The sequence below is a fragment of the Nelumbo nucifera genome, chromosome 4, assembly GCF_055504915.1.
Source record: "Nelumbo nucifera cultivar China Antique chromosome 4, China Antique-T2T, whole genome shotgun sequence".
Taxonomy (NCBI): Eukaryota; Viridiplantae; Streptophyta; class Magnoliopsida; order Proteales; family Nelumbonaceae; genus Nelumbo; species Nelumbo nucifera.
In genome coordinates, this window is record NC_142652.1 from 39379390 (window position 1) to 39385507 (window position 6118).

Sequence of the window (6118 nt, forward strand, 5' to 3'; positions counted from 1 at the left end):
TGTGGAGTTTTTATCCTCTTCTACAGCTGATGAGGCATCATGGTCAACAAATCTACCTCAGTTAATCACCAACAATTAAAAAATTGAATTGCAAAACTGATGGGCGTATAATCCATTAAAAATTTTGGGAAATTGTCTAAAATTCATCATGAGTTTTCAGCATTTCTCTTAAACTCGTAATTTTTCAAAATGTCTAAAACTCACCATGTCACTAACTTGATGTTAAACAGACTAACAGGTGTTAATAAATTACCATTTTAATCTTCTAGAAAAATATAAAATATATACAAAATAAATTAACAGGTGTTAATATATTGTCATTTTAATATTTAGACATGAAAAAAAAGAAAAATTCAAAAAAATATTTTCAAATATAAAATACATAAAAACATAGAAATTACAAAAATTATAAAAAATTATTGAAATTGCAAACAAAATGAAAAATTATTTTCAAATTATAGAAACTATAGAAATTGAAAAAACAAAATCAGAAAATAAAAATTGTAGAAAAAACACCAAATATTATAGAAAAAACATAGAAATTACAAATAACAAAAAATACAGGAATATTTATAGATTGTAGAAAATAGAAAATGTAAAAAAAAACAGAAGTTATAAAAAACATTGAAAAGTATAACAAAACACTAAAAATGCAAAAAAAAAAAACAAGAAAATTGAAAACTGAAAAGACCATTTTTCATCTAACTCGCCATTCAAGGGTAAATTGGTCATGAAAATTGTTATTTATGCTAACATGGACACCTCTGTTAAGAAGCATTAACAGTACACAAACGGAAGGTGAGTTTTGGAAAATAAAAACTTAGTGACATTGTGAGTTTTAAACATTTTGAAAAGTTGTGATGAGTTTAAGAGAAATGAAATTCATGATGAGCTTTAGACAATTTTCCAAAAAATTTTGATGTAAAAATAAATACTCAACTTCCAATCCAATTCAGCCTAGCCCCAATTTATACAACTATCTGTGCTGGTTATACCATTTTTGTCCCACCATTTTGCTGTATCAAGAACCATGTTTCCTGATAGATTAAATGCCCTAGAATACGATTCAGAATTCATGTTCATATTAAGGTTTTAATATCAGTGACCAACCTAATACAATCCTTTTTATCTGGGCTTGGAATCAATTGTGTAGGATAAGCAGACACCGGAGTCGTATAGAAAATTAGGCATTGAAAATATTTTAAATTTTTAAGACCTTCTCTGTCCCTTGTAACACGTGAGGTTTTTGTTGATCAGACGGGAATACAAGCCTGGATTTGTTAGTTTCTTGATTTTCAGTGGGGATATTTCCTACTGGACCAACTCTATTTCTAGAAAGTGGAAGGATGGCTTGGCAGATCCAACAAAAATGAGCCTTCAGAATTTTAATGTTATAATAAAGAATTATCCAAATGAAGAGTTTATGTGGACACTGGGCAAGTGTTTTTGGCTTAAACTTTCTTCAGGAATAACCGGTGTCGTCCTTTTGGTCTCCAAACTAGTTTGCCCCTGGGGATGCTTCAGAAAAGTAGATCTGCATCTGCAGCGACCACGGCTGCAGCAAAATCTTGCAATTGCTCAATGACATCAAGCTTGCTCATGATTTAGTTCATTTTGAATGTAAAGGACAAGCATCTCTATGTTTTCACTCTACAGGCTATAGGTCCTTGCGTACAATCAATGAGAATGAACTGAAGCTGCTCTTTTCTTTGCCAAAAAAATTAAAAATAAAAAAATAAAAAGATGATGACTAATGAAGATGTGTACAATGAATCCGGATTTACTCTTCCCAACATCGATCTCACATCACTTGCAGCCACACATTTAGAATCTTCCCTACTTGTATATTATCATTCATGCGGATACATTCCCCATGCACAGCTGCAACATACTGTGAGATTGGCGTGTGGCTCTACCGAGATACTCCCCATGCACAATTGCAACATGTTATGAAATTGGTGTGAGGCGCGCCTGTTAAGAGTAAATCCAAATTCGTGTACGAGTTAAATAACCAATCAAGAATGAAGAGGTCATTTTTTTTTTATGAATGATAATAAATTTATTAATTCAGAAGCAGATTTAGAGTGAGTTCATACGACATCCCAGGGAGAGGCGCGAACTGCAGCCCCTCCTTGAATCTTACAAGTAAACTAGGAAAGAAATGCAATAATCAAAACTAAGCCCAAAACAATTCTTCCTTATTTACCCCTTACTTAGCTCTGACAAAGTATTTGTTGATCTCCCCACCTACTATATAGTGACCAATATATTCCTTATCAACCAACTAAATTTCTTCATTTCATTCTTGTAATGCCACATAGCCTCTTCAGGATTTTTCAACCAACTCACCACCACTTTGGAATCCCCCTTGATTGTTAGGTGTTGTACCCCCAGTTGGTTTGCAAATTGCACCCCTTGTACAACAGCTAAAAGTTCTGCCCTGATGGAGTCCTCAATTCCCAAAAGACCCGAGTAGAGCAACAAAATCTCTCCCTTCTCATTTTTCAAAACACCCCTCATTCCGGATAATCCTGGATTATCCATGCTACTTCCATCAAATTTCAACTTCAATGAACCTTCGAATGGAGGAAACTAGTTTGTAATTGATTTGTCCTTTAGGGATGAACACCTCGCTACTACTGACCAATTTTTCCAAAGGTCATTAAAGGAGAATTGATGAAAGATTTCCAAGGTATTGCCCTATTTAACACACAGTCTTTCAATTCATGATTGCTCATTTCCTTTTCTTGAAAAATTCTAACATTTCTTTCTTCTCAAAAAGTCCAAATCAAGGCAGCACAAGCACGTCTCCATATAATTCTCCCTATTTTTTGTAAGCCAATAAAAGGTATAATGGTTAAAGAGCACGTGAACTTCTGTTGGTAGATTCCAACTACTCCCAAACAACGAAAGTAACCAAGCCCAAAGGTCTGCATAAAAGGGACAAGATATTAATAGGAGGTAACAATCCTCACTATGAGCTCTACAGAGGATACACCAAATAGGAGAAATACAGAGGAAATGTCTAATCTTTTGTAGGTTATCTAGAGTGTTTACTTTCCCATGGAATACTTCCCAACAAAACACCATAATTTTTTGGAGAACTGGCTTGCACCAAATTTCTTTTGACGGAAAGGGTGGCGAGTAGAAAGTTGAGACATGGACTTGAAGAAAGAAGCACAAGTGAATGTTCCATTGAGTCTAGGAGTCCATATCCTCTTATCTGGCTTGGAGGGATCCAAACAAACCTGATTAAGACAACCAAGCAAAACAGAAAGAGATTCAATTTCATCATCCCTAAGTCCTCTATGAAACCCAAAATCCCAAGTAGGATCTAAGGGTGTTCCCAAAGGTGAGACAACCTCTTTTTGTACAAAGAATCAGAAAATAGCGAAGGGAACAGATCCTTTAAAGGTGTGTCTCCTACCCAAATATCCTCCCAAAAATGAACAATATTGCTAGAACAAACTTCATACCTGATAAAACTGAGGAATTGAGGAAGGGTGTTGTGAATGGCCTTCCAAGGTGTTGCTAGGTTACCTTGCCTTGATACACCAACATCCCATCGATTCTCTAACCTCCCTTGAATGCTTTCCACCACCTCATGCTACAATCTCTCTCTTTCCAATGGTCATCGCCACAACCATTTCCCTAACAGAACTTGATTTTTTCTAGTTACCCTCCCAAGTCCCAAACCCTTATTCTTTACTTCTACACACAATTTCCCAATTAACCAAGTGATCATTTTTTTCTTGTCCCGACTCCCATAAGAAATCTCTCAACTTCTCTAGTTTCCTAGCTTCCCTAACTGGTATCCTAAAAACAGACAAAAAATAGGTAGGTAAGTTAGCCAAGGTAGCTCTTATTAGTGTAATTTTCCCTCCTAAAGAGACATAGTTCATCTTCCATGAGGCTAATCTCTTCTCAAACTTTTCTACCACTAGGGTCCAAAATCTACTCTCCCTAGGATTTGCCCCTAAAGAAAGCCCTAAATGTGACATAGGCCAAATAGAGGTGGAACACTCAAGACACTCTGCAATAGCCTCGACCTCCCCAACCTCCAAATTTATACCCGCTATGCAGCTCTTTTCCAAATTTATTCTCAAATTAGAAATACTTTCAAATCCTTCGATTAGCTCCTTTAGGTTTGCTACATTTTCGCTAAAACCTCCTTCACAAAAGATCATTAGGTCATCTGCAAACTAAAGGTGGGTGACGGGGACTTGGTGTCTCCCTATTCTCCAACCCCTAATGGCATCTTCACTGTCAGCCTTAGTAATGATCCTACTAATCACATCAGCTACTAAGGTAAAAAGGAAGGGTGAGAGTGGATCCCCTTGCCTGACACCCCTGCAAGCTGGAAAAAAGTCCCTCACCATACCATTTACCATAATAGAGTAGTGACAAGTACTGATACACCCAAAAATCCAACTACACCACTTGTCCCCAAATCCACAATTTCGCATAACCTCTAATGGAAACTCCTAGTCCACCAAATCATAGACCTTTTTAAGATCCAATTTACAAATGAAACATCTCTTCCTAGACCTTCATTTCCTCTACACACTCATTCACAATTAAGATCCAATCTGTTATTTGTCGCCCTTAAATGAAATCCTCTTGGGTTTCACTAATGATAGAAGGGAGTATTGTTTTGATCCTCAATGAGAGCACTTTAGCCAAAATTTTATAGATGCTTGTCACTAGATTAATAGTATCACTCTTCTTAGGTATCAAGACCAAAAAAGTGGCATTAATTCCAAGACTTATAATGTAATTATCTGCAAATTCCTTAAAGACTTCAACTAAATCCTCTTTCAACACCTCCCAACAGTCTTGATAGAAACCCATTGTAAAGTCATCTGGACCTAAAGCCTTGGATTTAACCATTAGAAAAACAGCTTTCTTAATCTCTTCTTCCTCAAAGTCCCTTTCCATCCACCTTACCACTTCGTCATCAATTCTTAGTCATTCCACCCCTTCCACGACGCTCTCTCACTCAAAGGTCTTCTATAAATCGATTTGAAGTGGTCCGCAAATTTTCTAGCTATGTCATCCTGGTTGGTAATCACCTCATCTCCTATCTCTAGCTTGGTCACAAGATTTTTTCTTCGTCTCCCATTTACCAAATCATGGAAAAATCTAGCCATCGCCTTCCTTAATCCACTTGTGTCTAGATTTTTGTCTCTAATTGATTTCTTCCCTCAATAACACCTCTTCCAAATCCTTTTTCAATTGTCTCCTTAACACTCTGTCCTCCTCAGTCAACCCATTTTGAGATTCCTTTACATCCAAGTTTTCTATTTGAGAGATTAGACACAATTTTTGCTCCTTAATTCTATCAAAATAATCTCTATTCCACTCTTATTTTGGCTCTCAACCTTTTTAATCTCTTATGAAACTTGATCCCCTTCCATCTTACCCCCCTTTCCTCCTCACCCCACCATTCCTTCACTTTTTTCACAAAATCTGGATGAATAAGCCACATATTTTCGAATCTAAAAGGTTTGGGCCCTATAGGAAAAAACTCAATACCTATCTGGATAGGACAATGAACGGAGGTGACCCTGGGTAACACTCTAGCAACCAAGTTTTTCAAATTATTCTCCCACGCAAGGTTAAATAAGAACCTGTCCAACTTCGAACACAAAGGGGTTACTGGTTTCATCAGAGAATCTAATGACATTAAAATCCCCACCCAGGCACCAAAGGTCATCCCATATCCCCTTGATTGCATATAGTTCCTCCCACATCTCATTCCTCTCTATAGGAATTAGGGCCATAAACATTGGTTAAGACCCATACACACCCATCATCTACATTCTTACACTTAATGAAAATTAAGAATCTGCCTATCAATTCTTCCACTACTTCTACCACATCCTCCCTTCATAGTGTTACGATCCCCCCCCCCCCCCAAGGCTCCCCAAGGAGACAAGCTCCAATTGTCGGTATACATGAACCCACACCTTATGTGCATAGAACAGAATTGGGATATGCTCCTTAGAGCACTCCTCACAGCCACATCCCACCGTGTATTAGAAACATCTCCCATGAATAATAACATACAAGTACAGGAGATATTTTCAATGTTCAGCTGGAACATGTGAGGACACTG